This window comes from Cervus elaphus, chromosome 1 (assembly GCF_910594005.1).
Source record: "Cervus elaphus chromosome 1, mCerEla1.1, whole genome shotgun sequence".
NCBI lineage: Eukaryota > Metazoa > Chordata > Mammalia > Artiodactyla > Cervidae > Cervus > Cervus elaphus.
The window spans coordinates 88411207-88427174 of NC_057815.1; positions in this window are offsets into that span (position 1 = coordinate 88411207).

The window sequence follows — 15968 nt, forward strand, 5'->3', positions numbered from 1 at the left end:
ACTGACTCCATTGCTTCCTAGCTGTGTGATCTTGAGCAAATTACTTAAATCCTCTGAGCCTCCGTCTTGTCATCTGTAAAGGGGAGGTAATGATGCCTCAAAGTGTTTTGTGAGAACAGAGTGAGATGAAATGTAATCCAAGATCTTCGCAGGCTGCAGAGCTGTTTGGCCACTTGCTTCCCTTTCATTCAAACAGTAGTTTTCTGAGAGGCAAAGAGTTATGAGCACAGTTCATTCATTCACTCATTCATTTGTTTGCTCAAAACGTCTTCATTGAGGGGCCCCATACATGTCATGCCATGGGACTATAATTATAAACAAAATGAAGGGGCTACGCTCATTCTGACTGCAGAGGAGAGACAGTGAACAAGTGAATATACAAAATGCCAAACAGGGACAAGTGCTGTTAAAAAAATATATAAAGTCTGGTGTGGAAAGAGAAGGGCTGTTTTACATGGGATGGTCAGGGAAGGCATCTCTGCAAAGGTGGACATTTCACAGACATCTGAGAAAGTGACCAGGTCAGTTGTGTGGTTATTTGGCAGTGGGGGAAGTATCCCAGAGAGGGGACAGTGATGCAAAGGCCCTAGGACAGTAGTATGCTCAGGTTTTGTTCATAAGAAGGAGCACCCCTATCCATCGGGGAGAACAATGAAAGGCTCAGAGACCAAGGCATTGAGACTGACCTTCAAGAATGGGTAGTATATTTTTAACTTAATTAAATAATTTATTTATGTGGCTGCACTAGGTCCTCGTTGTGGCACACAGGATCTTTGGTTGCGGCATGTAGGATCTTTAGTTGCAGCATGCAAACTTAGCTGCTCCATGTGGGATCTAGTTCCCTGGTCAGGGATGGAACTTGGGTTCCCTGCCTTGGGTGACGCCCAGAGTCTTAGTCACCGGGCCACCAGGGAGGTCCTTTAGTAGTATTTAATTGGCACAGCTGGAAAGGAAAAGAACTCCAGACAGAGGCCTTCAGCCTTCATGTTTTAGAATCTAGCTCAATCCCCTACCCTGTGTTAAGAGGGAAAGAAGCTCCAAGAAAGGCTTGCTACAAGTCACACCACCAGTTGGTAGTCAAGTCAGAACAAGACCCTGTCCTCTTGACTCCCAGTCAAAGGCTTTATGTAACCTGGCTTGTCCTTATAATTCAGATACATGCAGATCTGCTCCCCAGAGAGGCTGTAAGCTCTCTGCTGGCAGAAGCCCACTTTTTACCAACCGTGGTGCTCTCCCGGAGCCTAAAAGGCCAAGGGCTACCCAGGAATTCTGACCTATCCTTGTTCCATCTTCATGGGGGTTTTCTGAGCCTACCAGTTGCCATACCACCAGGCTCTGTGCTGCAACTCTGCAGAAAGTGCCACACGTGGTGATTAATACCCCATGTCTTAGCAAGCAATTATAATTAGTGCAGAATAGGAAATCGGGCATTATTAGGAAGAATTAGCTACTTATTTTCATGTTACACTATGCTCCCCCCCATACCTCCTCCCCCATCTCCCACCCTCTCTGGTTTCCCAGTCCCAGGTCAGAGGTGGCGGAGAGGAAGAGTTCAGCCAAAACTTCCTTCCTTCCACCAGTGTGTGGGTAACACCTACGTGCCAGGCGGTAGAAAGACAGGATTGCCACAGTTCCTGTCCTCAGGGAGCTTACACTCTCATGGGGAGTGCTCTTCTCAGGCAGTTGCAATGACGGGAGTAAACAGAAGCTACAGAGGCAGCCCGGGAGAGGGGCTGCCTTCCAGAGTCAAGGAAGGCTTCCAGAGGAGGTAGCATTTGAGCTGGACCTGGAAGGAGGGGCAAGCACGTTCAAGGTAAGCACGCAGGGAAAAGGTATTCCAGAAGCAGCTCCAAGAGAAATGGCCAAAGAGCAGACAGTGTAAAAGTGGGGGACGAGCTGGGAGAAGGCTGAGCAGAGAGTTGGGATCCAGAGCAGGCAAGGCTGTTGGCTGTGAGTTATCCCCCCCCCCCCCCCCCCCCCCCCCCGGGACCCAAGGGAGCTGAGAAAAAAGGTTAAGTAAGGCCCTGAGATTTCTGGCCAGCCCCAGGAGGTGAGTCCCAGAAGCAAAAGTCTTGGGATCAGGAAAGATGAAGACAAGTCCAAGAGCATTGTCCTGGGGGGAGCCAAGAGACCCAGGTCTGAAGTGGCAGCAAACAGAGCACTGATTTCTTCTCTTACACTCCTGGTTCCTGGAGGCTTGAGGGCACCCACCAGGATTCTGTCCAAGGGACTGATGGTTGGGGATGTTTTGCTTGAAGGCAAGAAGAAAAGTAGAGTCAGAAGTGATGGAGGGTCGTTAATTAGACTGTGAATTCCAGGAGCGCAGGAGCGGCAGATTCAGGATGTCTTGATAAATATTCGATGATCAGGTGGTGACTGCTTGAATAAACAAACTCTGGCAGCCGTGTGGAGAATGGTTTGCAGCAGATGGAGACTAGAGGAAGGAAGACCACCAAGGAAGCTATTGCAATACACCTGGAGGCAGATGAGACAAAAGTGACAAGCCCCAAGGAGAGATGCCTGGCCCCCAATAAGGGAGGATGTCTGGATCATCCTTGGGGAGGAAAGGATTTGGGAAAGAATCTGAAGAAAAGACCAGCAGAGAAGTCCCGCAAAACGGATCCGCCAGCCCCCAAATCAGCCTCCAGATTCCTCATGCCCTGCTGCTTTGTCTCAGGAAAGTACAAACAGGAGAATTGCTCCCCCAGGGTCTCCACAAATGCCTTCTGGAGGGAAACACAGCCTTGACATTTGTAATCCTAATCACAGGGGATTAAAAATGGTGCATAATACAGCAGACTAGTTTCAGGCAGCCAGACTCAATGAAGAAGCAGCATCCTGAGAACACAGAGGCATGTTGTGAGCAGCCCAGGAGACAGCAGCAGGGCCTGAGGACTCAGGGTCGGGGGGCAGTTGCCCCACAAGCCTGTTGGCATAACATCTAGATGTAGTTAGTAGCTGCAGGAGTTTCTGCTGTCTTGGCAGCCAGAAGAGGTCACACCTGTCCTACCTGACCAACCTCTCTGGATTCAAACAGCTTTCCCAGCTTGGAAGATCATCATGTTCCCAGGGACTTTGCTGACGACACCCCCTTCAGATTGGATGCAAGACCAGACTTAAAGGATTCCTGATGCTGAGACCCCATGGAATTCCCATCCCAGGATATCCAGCCTTCAACACAGGCCTTGAAGTCAGGTATGGTCTTCAACAACAAGTTTTCCTCCAGTCTTAACAGCAACTTAGCCCATTTGAGTGCAGCTTGGCTCACTCATATGTTCATTACTGAGCATCTGAGACCTTGTATCACAGATGTCTAGCTCTAACCCTTCAAGCTAAGTATTATCCCCATTTTTCAAATGAAGATTCAGGTTTAGAAGAATGAAATGACTCTGTCCAATATCACACAGCGGCACTCAGAGCTCAAACCCAGATCTGATTAACTCCAACATCAGACACCAGGTGCCTCTGTCTGGTCCTGTCTACCTTAGCTGAAACTCAAGGAGCAATGGTAACACGAACTCTTCTCTGGATGAAAATTATACCATCAATCTTGAATTAGGCCACCAGAAAGACAATTAGCTTTTTTTGAGTAGCTACCACATGCCAGAATGTTCAGGCAGCCATTCACTAGGCTTTGTTTTCATTGTATTTCTTTCACTGTGAATGCCTCTGGTCCAGCAATTGAGTTCAGTCCAATATGGACCCAGGTCCTTCCGTTCCCTTTCTTCTGCTCCAGACTCATGAAAGTCTGTTTTCTCAGATCCCCTCTGTTCCTCCAAACAGACCAGCCTGGAGCTGTCCCCAAGAACCACTTCCCCACCCTGACTTCACCTCCAGCTACAAAGAAAATAGTAACTCCATTGGCTCCTCAGCAGCTTCTGCTCCAGGCCCAAGCTGAACTACACAACAAACACCAGCTGGACACTGATCTCCTCTTACAGTGTTATTCCTGCAAGATATCCTAGGTTGTTCTCCTCTCTGTAATTCTCTCTTACAAATTAACTCACCCTGGTGATGGAGAGAAAGACTATCACCCAATGGCATGAGTCAGACTGAAATCAGAAGTGCACAAACTCAAACAAAAAATACAGATTTACAGAGAAAGTGATCAAAAGAAAGAAGGCAAGAGAGTTAACTGGTCTAGAGTTTCCCTCAAATCCCCATCCTCTAGACCCCCATTCCCCAGGACGTGCTGAGCCAACTGACTCCAAAATAACCTTTCCTCAAGAAAGCTGGCTCTCAACTGAAGTCCCCAAACAAGTCAGCTCCCTTGGAGAATGAATGACTTCGCTTGGCAACCAGGAAGAGGCACCACCCCCAAATTGCTGTGTAAACTGGACCAGCCCATGTAGGTCAAGTGAGCCCTAAATTCCTCATTCATACACTCAAATAAGCTTAGCCTTGCCTACCTTACAGGGTTATTTTGAGGATCCAGTAAGATCTTGGATACAAAAAAGCTTTGGGTATTGGGAGAGGAAGATGGGAAGGAGGAAAGCAGTAAGATATAGAAATCAATAGGGGATGTTTGAGCTCAAGCAAGGCCATATGGTGCCCCCCTCCAATCTGGCAGGTAGTATTCATTCTGAAAAATTCTAGGGTTCTGGCTGTGCTTTAGGGCAGAAGTGCCAGTGTGGGGAAGTGGAGTCCTAAACTGCATGCTTCAATACTGCTCAGGTTACATGCAAACAAGGCTAACCCACTCCTCAATACCACCAGAAGAAAAAGCAGTAGGACTTGAAGGAGCATGAGCTCTGAAGACAGAAAGACTTAGAGCACAGCTATGTTACCTACTTAGCTTTTTGACTTCTCTGAGCCTTTATTTCCTTGTGTGCACAATGGGGACAGGATACCTAAGTTATAGGATTGTTGCAAATTTGTAAGGATCATGTTAAATAACTTGTATAAAGTGCCTGACATTAATGGTAGTTGTTCTTCTTATTATTAATAATAATAATCCCCCTTTGCCATGGCCTCATCCCTAAACATGAAGAGGCAGCACTGAAAGGCTATTAGTGAGAAATCCACAATCTACCTTGCAACCGGCAGTCAGTGGGCCCTCAACAAGCTCACTAAGCATGAAATTGAGCAAGAATATTTTTGTGTCTACTTGAAAGCTAATGAGTAATGAGGCTCTAACTAGGAAAGAATGGGGTCCCATGTTGGTGATGGGGGTGGGGGATCAGAAAAGCAAGTGCAGAGAGGAAGGACAGCTGGGAGGCAAATGCTCAGATCCCAAAAGCCAAAGACTTTGGCCTGATAGTGTCCAGACAGGCAAGCTCCATGAGCCCACTGAACACTCCTTTCCAGCCCAGGATTAAATGCTCGACAAACTGCAGCTTGGTCATTTCCAAAACTGGAAACTGGAAATCCTGGATTCCCAGGTTTGGCAGGGTGAGAAGAGGTGGCTTCAGTAATCCCAAGAGATGGTCACCACACTCTCTGGTGGCCACCCCAGTGGGATAGCTAGGAAACAGCTTCTATAACCACAGTAGATAACTGGCTTTAGAGCTCCCTGGAAGAGGGTCTCAGGGCAGAACTCGACTATGAAAGAAAGCAAGGGAAAGGAAAGGAAGGGGGAAAAGGCTGGTATGGACTGACTCACAGTTTTAGTGGATAGGAAAGCCTGAAGAAAGAGGGATAGTAAAGGGGGAGATGCAGAAGGACAGATATGTTCCTATAGTATTCACGAAGGCAGACAGGAAAGGAAGGGCAGTAACACCTCTTGAGCATCACACCTTTATGATGGGGCACTCTACTAGGATGGACATAGATATTAGCTCATCTAAGCCTCACACCATCCTTGTCAGGGCAGTAACTTTTATCACCATCTTCCACAGGTAAGAATCCTGAGATTTGAGCCATCACCCTAGTTTATTAACTTTTGGTTTTGATTCTCTAGCTTTTCAGCAAAGCAGCAAGTTTTGATATTTAGATATTCTGACATGTGCTAAAGAAAAATTCCACCACTTTATGACTGGACACAGTAGTTTTTCCCCACTATTCCAGCTAGTGGTTCTCTTTCCTTCAGCCCTTCTCTTTCACCTATGAATTTCCCACCCCTTATTGGTTAAAAAGATGTATATATTCTTATCTAAATGCTTAAATGCAAAAGCAGACATCACAGAACTCGTTTTTCCAAAACTATACCAGCACATGTTTTTAAAGGAAAAACCCCTAGGTTACAAAATTCAGTACCTTTCTTAATTAAGACTTCTAGACCTTTCTTCAGTTCACTCTGAATTTTCATTTGGAGACAACCCAGTGCCTCTGTTTTAACCTTGACCTTCTCAAAGTCACATGCTCCCTCCTCCAAGCTCATTCCCCCTCAGTAGCAGCTATTCTTTCTCCCTCACCCCCTCTTTTTCTCTCTGCCATCAACTGTTTAGTTCCCCCTACTGAGGCTGTTCAAGTCAATCAGAGGGAAAGCCTTAATTTGCCCTTCAACCTTCCTAATTTGAAAGTGCCTGCATTCTTTCCCCTCACACAGAAGACAGCAACAAGGGGATAGAACAGTCCGTACACGACCCTCCAAAACCACAAAAGTTCATCTTCCAAGTTGGCTCTATTTGGCCTTTTAGAGAGACTTCCCTTCCTGACTCACTAAGGGCCTGTGCCATGGAGCTATACCGGGCAGACCTTCCCACTCCAAATTAACCTTCACGAGCTCAAATTTTATCTCAGGAAGATAGAGTTGAATACCTCCTTGTCCAAAACATTTTCCCAGATCTTCCCACTGAGAACCCTCTCTTCCCCTCAATCACCATGCTTTAGCAGAAGCCCTTAGCACTTTTGCCTTGCAATGCAGTCAGCACGTGTCTTTCCGTTTTCTCAGACTATAAGCTCCTTGACGGCTGGACCTACAGCTATTCTAGAGGAACTTCAGTGGCCCTCCTCTTAATCTAGGTCAGTCTCAAAAGGACCTGACCTGGCAGAGTTGCCTAACCTGCCCGCTTGCATCTCTTACAAGCATTTTATATTAATAAATCTACTTCTTGCCTATCACCTTGCCTCTCGCTGAATTCCTTCTGCGCTGAGACACGAAGAACCTGAATCTCAGTAAGTCCGGGCATCAGGTTTTTGATAGCCATTGAAAAGCAAAAGAAGCACATGCTGCAGGATGAAATTGCCATCCTAAGATTAGAAATAGATCCAGTGAAAAATCGAAACTAGCGAAAGGAAAAGAAATACTTGAGGATATTGAAATTGTAAAAGAAAGTATGATGATCTTCATTTTGGACTGACTCAAGACTGGACTGACCTGGGCAGACTCAAGACTGATCTGTGGATGAGAAAAATAGTGATGTGCAAAAGAATTTTAATTTTAAAAAGGTGTCTACAAGAGTAGGGCACAGCACTGCCGTGCTTGAACTAGTGAAGGAGGCGTTAATGATGCATGCCTTAACGTCTGCATCTACGTCTACCTGAAGAAGGCAGTCTTTTCCCCTCCCCTTTTTTTCATTATAAATTGTAGCCCACTTCAGTGCAGAGCTGCCTCAACTGCCCACTTGCATCTCTTGCAAGTGTCCTAAATCTACTTCTTGCCTAAAACAAAAACCAAAAGAAGCACCTGACTTTACATCTTTTTCAGATTTCCCATATTAAAGGCTGAGCATCCCCCAAGAGGGGCCCTTTCCTAGGAGTGGACCCCATGAGGATAAATACTTTGGGTCTTAATCACAGATGTCCGTAGCAGCTAGAACAGTGCCTCCTTCAGAGCAGGTTCTCAGGAATGACGTGTTTAACAAGTAACGTCTCTAAGGTTGGATTTTCCTAGGATAATTCACTACCCTCAGCTTCCTCTGCATCACCAAAATATCCTGGAGGAGATCTAGGCCCCTTTGACGAGGATCAGATTTCTGATCATAAGGCTTTTTTCACTGACGAGAACACCCAGCTCCTTTCCTTATCTGCTATTCAACTTTTTTATTTAGAACTATTTAGAGGTGATGTTATTTGCATGAAATACCTATCTACTTCTCTGATAGCCTATTACTACCAGTGATGCCATCAGACATAGGGGATAAAAAGATTTCTTAGAAAGATTTTATTCAAGGTTTCTTATCCCTTATTCAAGATAGCATATGAAAATATTGCATAACACATAGAGGGCGCTCAGGAAATGCTTGCTCGCCTCCACCCCGCCTATCAAACGTGCAAAATAAAATCTAAACCAAGTTCTCCGTGGAGAGTTAAGTTGCCCCTCTGCGCACTTCCAGGTGTGCCTCAATGTAGAGGGCTGCCTGCAAAGTGAGGATACACAGACGAACACACAGGGTAAAGTGACGTGTGTGGGTGAAGTCTGTCACTGAGGTGACCTTATAGATCCTCAAAGAAGTTTGGATCTGAAGTGAGACAGAGAGGAGATTATTCCAGGAGAGATTAATCTTCAGTAGAGGTTATTCCTCTAATGTGTGAAGTCAGGAGCCACCCCGAGGAGCCATGAGTGTAATAAGTTGCGCAGTAAACACACGGCACCAGTAACATTTATTTGTGCTACTAAGACATTTGAAGCCCTAAGATCATTACAGCAACACTAATTCTGATTTTTAACTTTTTCCCCTATACTCTTCACCTCCTAATCAAACCAGACCCCAAAACAGACCCTAAAGGATGTTTAATTTCTGACTTTTCTACATCCTGAGACTGTTACGATATAGTTAACATGAAAATATCGTTAAAAGCATCAGAGGAAGAATTTAAGACTCCGAGGGGCTACTAACTTTTCATGTTCAGCAGATGAGTTTGAGTCAATTCTTAGCTATCCTTTTCAGTTAATGAGTGAGAGTTAATTCCACCTGAGAAGTAGCGATGGTGGTCACCTTAAGACTCTGTTACTGAGAAAATACGGATATTGTGTAACCATGAGTTATGAAGGGAGAGAAAACAGGACCTCTACAAAGGCATTATTTGCATATGCATCACCAATGCAGTCAATGTTCACTCACTCAACACATTCAGATATTCAATACATTCATCCAGCTATTACTGAGCGCCTACTATATGCCAGATGCTGGAGATACAATGGGATATAGGGAAGACCATGTTCCTGGCTTTCACAGAGCCTGCGTATCAACCAGAAAAATGGACAGGGATCAAGAAAACAAATAATTTAATTTCAGATAGTGATGTATGCTATGAAGAGCATGTGGCGGACCATGGTAGAGAGCACTGCAGCAGAGGCAGTCCTGGGTGGAGGACATGGGGACAGCCTCCCTGAAGAGGCAACACGTGAACTAAAACCTTCATGCTGAGAAAGGGCCAGACCAAAGATCGGAGGAAAGAATGTTCCAGATGGAAGAAACAACTAGGGAAAGATCCTGAGGGAACAATATGTTTGGAGTATTTGAGGGCTAAAGTTGGATGGACCAGAGCGTGCAGGCAGATGGTAAAAACAAAGAGATGCACTGGAATGGTGAGCACCACGTCTTTCAGGCCATGGCAAGGAGTCTGGATTTTATTCCAAGTGCAAAGGACAGCCAGAGAAAAGTTTTAAGCAAAGCAGAATTGGATTTACATTTTTAAAAGATCACTCAGCTGTTGTGTAAAGAGTAGACCCAGGGAAGTTAGAGCAAAAGCAGTCAAGAAGCTCTCCTGATCCATGAGTCATGCAGGCACATGGTGATGGTGGCCTTGCCTGACAGTGGTAACCACCAATTAACAAAGAGGTAGCTGAGCCAAGAATGTATTTCAGAGATAGCATTAACAGGACTGGATGATGAATTCGATGTGGAGATGTAAAAAAGAGCAGACAAATCAAATGTGAACCCAATTTGGGGGTTCTGAACATATTAGATCCCCACTATTAATACAGGGGGAGACTAGAGTAGGAACAATTTGAAGGTGGAATTGGGAAAGTCAAGAGTTCTGTTTTAAAACATGTTGTGTATATATAAAACACCTGCTAGACACCCACGGAGTTAAAAGTTCATTCTGGGCCTCATGGGAGCATCTGCAGTTGAAGATCTAAGTTGGGGAGTCATTGACATATAATCTTAAATCATAAATCTGCCTGAGGTTATGGAAGTAAAGATTTTTTAGTACCCAAGACCTAGCTTAGGCTTTTAAGAGATCCCTGAGAAGGGCTCATGAGGCCAAAAGAAAATCAGAAGATGGGTAGTGTCAACCCAGCCATGGAAGAGGGAGACATTAACCCATGTTTAATGACCATTCAACTCTCGGCACAATCAAAGCTGATCCTGGGCCAGGCACTGGGATCACAGTAGTGAACAAGACACTACCAGACCCTCAAGGAACTTACAGTCTAATGGAATTATGAGTGGCACCCAGAGAATGGGGAACTTAAATTTTGTTTCTTGGCAGTATAGCTTCTGATTCAAATACAACAACACTACAGAAAAGCAGAACATATTCCAACTGAAAAAGAAAGTTAAAGCTACAAGGTAATCATTGTTGGAGTCCTCCCGTTTTATGTACAGATCAGTAGATGTTTAAACATTGGCTGTGACACAACCTACCAGTTATTGAACTTCTGTTCATCTTCTAAGAGACTTTGAAAGTCTTGCAAGTAAGACTTGCAAGAAGGGGACTATCAGCTGTCCAGTCTGAAAATTGAGAGGATCGAGAGAAGGGGATCCACCACCCTGAATGCTCTGCTGTTATACCTCAGTACAAGTGCACAAGGTTAGAATAATGGCATGAGCAGCTCTGAAGACAAATGGTAGTCCCTAAGGGACAATCCATGAAGTTCACTGGGATTGGATCAAGGCAGTCACTACTGAATTTACTGGATCATAGTAATGGAGTGGGGTGGAATTTACAAAATGGGATTTAGATCTATTTCTGATAGAGTGTAGAGATTGTCACCCTTCAACCATCCCCTTTGTCCTGCTTCTCCTGATTCTCTGCCCCTGGGCTCCTGCAGAAGCCACACTGGTCATCACAATACAGGAAACCCTAAAGACCTGAGGAAACAACCCAAATTTGCACATCAACACTGCCTCTGGCAAAGCAGCTTACATAAAAAGCTTGTACAATATTACATACACAAGTTACATACACAGAGTATCCTGAGGTTCTCTGAACCTAAAAGTAGCATCTCAACTGAAGGAAAAGATGCAGCAATAAAAGAACTGGTGAAACTCCCCTCCTTCATAAATGAACTTAAACAAGTGAATGGACAACAAAATTTAAGCATCTCACCATGGCAGAAGTGAGCAATTATTTAACCATCAATAAAAGCAAGGGAGGTGGAATGCTGATTCATGGCATTTTTCCTATTGTAGCCATTTTGGATTTGTTAGCCAGAAACACAAAAAGCGCTAAATCAAGAACTGGGAGAGTAGACGACCTGAGGAAGTGCACATCAAGAGCAGAGAAGTCAAGTAGGACAACTGTTGGATATGAACAGTTGAGGATAACTGTTGCATTATGAACATTCTTGCACCAGAATTTCCTTTAGATATTAATTTTGTTTTGTGGCTTTCTGTATTTCTCCCTCTCCCTCCAATTTCAACCTAGTAACCTTAGTGTTTTAAATTCTCACTTCAGGGATATTGTCATGATGAAAAGCTGAAGCAAAATGAACCTATGGGTTGTTGGGGAAAGTAAAAAGCCATCCAGTCACATGCTGGAGGTAAAGGAGGAAGGTGCCTGTGAGAAACAGGGAGGTGAGGAAAAAGGTTTCTCAAGTCTAGGAAGGGGGCAAAGTCTAATGTCCCCTTGAGCAAAAGGGGACCAGACTCTGTTGCCTAGCAAGGTACTAGGAAGGTGGCAAAAGCCAAGAAAGGAACAAGAGATCTTATTCCTGTTCCTTCCTGAGCATGAAATGGAGGAAAAGCCACCGGTCCTAATGTGCACAGACGTGTACAATTGTGACCGATGAGTCACCAGCCTTGTCCCGCTGTGACCTTGGAGCCATTCAGTAGCAGGGAACAGCAAGAATGACTGTGGCTGAAGTTCAGAAGTAAACTCACGGATGTAACCTATTACCAGCTGACATAAGCAACTAGTTAGAAGCATCATAAACAGAAAACACTCTTACTGGACTTTACAAGCCTGCCATCATCTTAATTAAAAACCTCAGTACTTTCATATACCATCTACTTGAATAGAATCAGCTAACAAATTAACCATGTCAGGATTTGGGGGTGGAGGAGCTCCTCTTTATATCCCTTCCTAAGAGTCTAGGAAAGAAACAGAATGAATAATAAAGCACACCAATGGACAGCAGACTTCTCTTTTCTCACCCCTCCAGGTAGCTCCTCTTGATCCCTACCATACAACCTACAAGTGATTTCTCTCTCATCTAAATTTTGGTTGGTTGCTTTAGGCTGAACTTCCCTGGGCAGTCACCCTTTGGTGGGATCATTTCATCTCAGGATTTGAAAAATATTGCAAACTTGATTTCATCATCTCCTCAGTCAGGCTCCAATGAACAGATTCACACACACACACACACACACACACACACACACACACACACACACCCCAAGTTCCTAAGAAACAGATTTCAAAGCTCAATTGCTGCTTAATTCCTTTGCAATAAGCAGTGTGCCAGCCCAAGTTCTTGGAAAGGCAGTACAATGAAGAGATCAGAATAGAATATTGCTTGGTAAACACAGAATCAGAAAAGAGAAAGTATTGTCTTGCTCAAAGGATATTAGAATCAAATATGTATATATAGCTTGGGGTAATCCTCCCTTAGTCTACCATAACTGACAAGATAAAACAATCCCATCAGAGATTCACTGATAACAAGTCACGCTATATTAATCAAATTTCTGATTTTGGTAGGGGGACGAAGATTAAGAACAGGCAGAAACAACAGCCTCATTTTATACCTTGACCAGGAAAGGGTTTGACAAAGTGTCTCATAATATTCATACCAACCAGGCAGAAATATGTGTACAGGATGACAGGACAACCAGGTGAACCCATCACTGTGTGATTAACCGCAGTCATACTCTGCTTGGCTTCATCATGCTCAACACTTTTTTATATTATAGTAACAAAGACAAACATAGCATCCCTCAATATATGCTAATTTCACAAAAAAGAGAGGTAAAGCTGATATAAGATGACTGAATTAAGACTCAGAACTATCTCAACCGACAGGACATTAATCTAAAATAATGAAATTTACTAAGACTAGTTGGTAAATCCTGCACTTAAATCAACTGCATTGAGTGTAAAATGGAAAACCTAGCTTAACAGGCTTTCAAATTTCCAGAAAAATGGAACAAATAACAGGGATATTTAATGACCTAGACCAAGTCCAGAGAAGGGTAAGCATAACTGTAAAAGGACTTAAAAATATATTCTATGAAGAATGGTTGGGATAAAGGAGAAAGCATAATATAAGGAGCCAATAAGGTTTACTATAATTATTGGGGACATTTGTTTTCTTTCTTGGAATACGCAAGTGGATTAGAGACTGGGGGGCTTTTATAGGGTACTGAAGGGTGAACAAGAACCCGTGGGTCCCAGTTACGAGGAAGGCAGATTTCAGTTCAATAAAAATAACTTTTAAAAATAATCACAACTATTCTGAAGCAAAATAAACTGCCCTGTGAAACTGGGAGCTCTCCATCACAAGACTTTTCAGAACAACTTGAATGGCTATCTGCTACAACCTGCTCCCTACCAGGAAGCACACCAGTTCCCCCATCTGCAACTCAAGAGAACAAGGGGTCAGCTTTATAACAAAATATTAAGAACAATCCAAAGAAGTTGGACCAGGTCAAATTGCTGGTGGTCCTGCTCTGACCCAGGAAACTGGTCCTAGCATCTGGGCCTCTAGCACATATAATTATGACAGGTCATTTCCTCAAACACTGGTTTCAGTAGATGAAGCAGTTGTTTTACTACTTGGACCTCAAAAACAAGCTGGTATTTTGCTTTTCATTCTGTCCACTATTTCTTAAACTGGAGTCTTATCTATGAACCCCAGTCTTTATAGGTAGGTCTCCAAAACCACCCCCAAGGAAGCCAGTCAAAACCCCAAGGCATGAAACAGCTGTCAGTCTACATCAACACCTACTGCCCACTGCCAAGAGACCTGATGCCAGCCGGTCATAAGTTTTAGAGCTACAAAACTCTGACAAAGTTTTGCTGACAAAGGTCTGTCTAGTCAAAGCTATGATTTTTCCAGTAGTCATGTATGGATGTGAGAGATGGACTATAAAGAAAGCTGAGAGCCAGAGAATTAATGCTTTTGAACTGTGGTGTTGGAGAAGACTCCTGAAGAGTCCCTTGGACCACAAGGAGATCAAACCAGTCAATCCTAAAGGAGATTAGTCCAATATTCATTGGAAGGACTGATGCTGAAGCTGAAACTCCAATATTTTGGCCACCTGATGTGAAGAACTGACTCACTGGAAAAGACCCTGATGCTGGGAAGGATTGAAGGTAGGAGGAGAAGGAAATGATAGAGGATGAGATAGTTGGATGGCATCACCGACTCGATGGACATGAGTTTGAGAAAGCTAAAGGAGTTGGTGATAGACAGGGAAGCCTGGAGTGCTGCAGTCCATGGAGTCACAAAGAGTTGGACACGACTGAGTGACTGAACTGAACTGAACAAAATTCCTGATGAGTTGGACTTGAAGTTCCCTCCTATATATCAGGCACTGAGGATACAAAAATAAACAGTTCTTGTCTCCGCAAACTCCCTATTCTGGTGGGAAAGTCGTCACCTTAGCACACTGTTTATGCCACTAATAGAGCATACGAATGAAAAATTAGGACAAAAATTATTCTCTGAAACACAGAGAAGTAAAGAACAGTAGTTCCCCCAACCTTATCCACAGTTTCACTTTCTGAGGTTTCAGTTACTTGTGGTCAACCACAGTTCAAAAATATTACATGAAAAATTCCAGAAATAAACAATTCATAAGTTTTTAATTGCACGTTGTTCTGAGTAGCGTGATGAAATCTCACGTTGTCCACTCCCTCCCACCCTGGACGTGAATCATCTCTTTGTTCAAGGCATGCACACTGTATACACAACCCGCCTAGTTAGTATATGGAAAAACACCCAGTATATATATAGGGTTTGGTACTATCCAGTTTCAGGTGTCCATTGAGGGTCTTGGAACACCCTGGAGACAAGGGAGGACTACTGTAGTCAAAACTTCCTTCCTGATGTGATAGTGGGAAGGTTCTCAGGAAACGACTTCAGAGGACATGGCACCTGAGCTTGGTTTTGAAGAATGAGTAGGATTTTCCCCCTGGAAAATGTGAAAGAGAGGAAGGCATTGCATTCTCTGCTGATGAAAGAACACAAGAAACAACCCGGAGGCACAAAATTCACCAGCGAACTCAGGAAATCAGACTATCTGGTCCACTCCGATTAGAGCAACAATGGCTGCTGCTGGCACCTCTATAGGCTGCCCAGACTCTAGGAGTCTGTCTGGTCCCCAGGTGTAAGTCATTCAAGTTATCCCATCCTGCTGTCAAAGCAAAGGCAATGCAACAGAGAAGTAGACTAAATCAAGATTTCTCAATACCAAATGTTGGCCTGTCTGCTGCCCAAAACAAATCATGAAAACAGTGTTTGCTCTGAGATTATATTCTTCCTCTTTTTATGGAGTAAAAGACCCTTTTCTTTTGTAAAATGATTGTGACTGTAGATCAGGTTTAGATTTTTAATATTCTGACCTTAAAAAAATGTTAGTCTTCCAAATTTTAGAGGGGATAGTTTGCTTCTTGTGAATCCATGTCTGGGAAGCACCAGGAGAGAAGAGAGGTACCTCCCTACACATACATTTCCAAAACCTGGGAACTTCATTCCAGACTCCTAGCCCCTCCAAAGGTCCTCTTCTCCATGGGTCAGATTAGGGTCTGTTGATCAATTCCCCTTTTTCTGCAGTCATGATTATGCTGCCTCCCAGCAACAATGCTGCACTCCCAGATGCCAAATTGCTGTGGAGTTAACATTGAGACTGTTGAGTTTCTGATTAACTTGAGTGGCCTCTTCATGACATTTACAACATGTAACAGATCAGCTC